Here is a 1140-nt window from a genome sequence, read left to right on the forward strand (position 1 = left end):
GTCATGTTTAATTTAAGGTTATTGTTTTCAAGTTTGCTCCTCACTTCCACATGTTCAAGGAGAGCAGGGTCTGGCAGTAAAAAAAAAAAAGAGGCAGAGGGATGGGGGATGCAACAGGGGAAAATAAAGGAAAGCCACAGGGAAAAAAATTAGGGGACTGAATGCCTCATTATGTCACAATTTTCATGCTTCCCAATGCACTGTAAACACGCTGAAGGAGAAAGCAGTCGGTTGCTTGAGCCACTAGGTGGTGCCAAGAAAAAACATTTTCTAGGTGGGGATGACATTTCAGGTTTCTGCCTGCTATGTACTCAGATGCCTTATTGAGTGGCTTTTACTTATAGTGTCTTAAGCCTGTCTTTAAAGCAATTACATTACTTCTCCAGAGTAACATTTGGCATGTATGGGCTCTATTTAGGCTTTTAGCACTGGCTAATTTGTCTAGTCTGAGTTTTATAAGTTCACATTTATATTCGTGGTCAGCTTCTATTACTGTAACAGCCTTTGTCTTATACAACTTGCTTCATTCTTTTCCTAATTTTAGCAAGAATGCAGGTTTCTTTGTGCTCTGCTCTGGGGTTAGGAAAGTGAGTTTTTTTTTTTTTTTTTTTAACTTCAACCCAAGTGATGATTGGATTATTTTTCTCCTCCTCTCTAACTTTATGCTCACTTCTCAGTCAGAAGGGCTTGATTTTTTGATATACCTTTGTCTGACTTCAGCCTGTCAAAATTCAGAACTTCCATTCCAAAGGAAATCCTGATCTTTCGCAGGTTTTCCTTCCAATTTTCATCAACAATTTGCAGGTTCAGAATTGCACCAAAGAATCTCGTGATTATTCTGCATGTCTATTTCTTTAGTCTCCATCCCTATACTGTTGTTGTTATTATTTTATTATTATTATTATACTATCATCCATAGACGCATTTATATAGGTTTCCTTGAATAAAACAAAACTCTTAACCTCCTTCTGCATGTAGAAAGGCTGATGACTGATCCAAGAAAGATGTGGAAAGTTGCACTGTAGTAAGAATGAGAACGATATGGTGGCTGCAGCGTATCTAATTGCAAGGCTAGATGATTGTCCCCTTCATTGTTGTGAGGCCTTTAGGTCTCTGTGCACCTGTTCTCTCTTTTTTTTT

Source organism: Gavialis gangeticus, unplaced genomic scaffold (genome assembly GCF_001723915.1).
Source record: "Gavialis gangeticus isolate Ggan-Ray unplaced genomic scaffold, GavGan_comp1, whole genome shotgun sequence".
Classification (NCBI taxonomy): domain Eukaryota; kingdom Metazoa; phylum Chordata; order Crocodylia; family Gavialidae; genus Gavialis; species Gavialis gangeticus.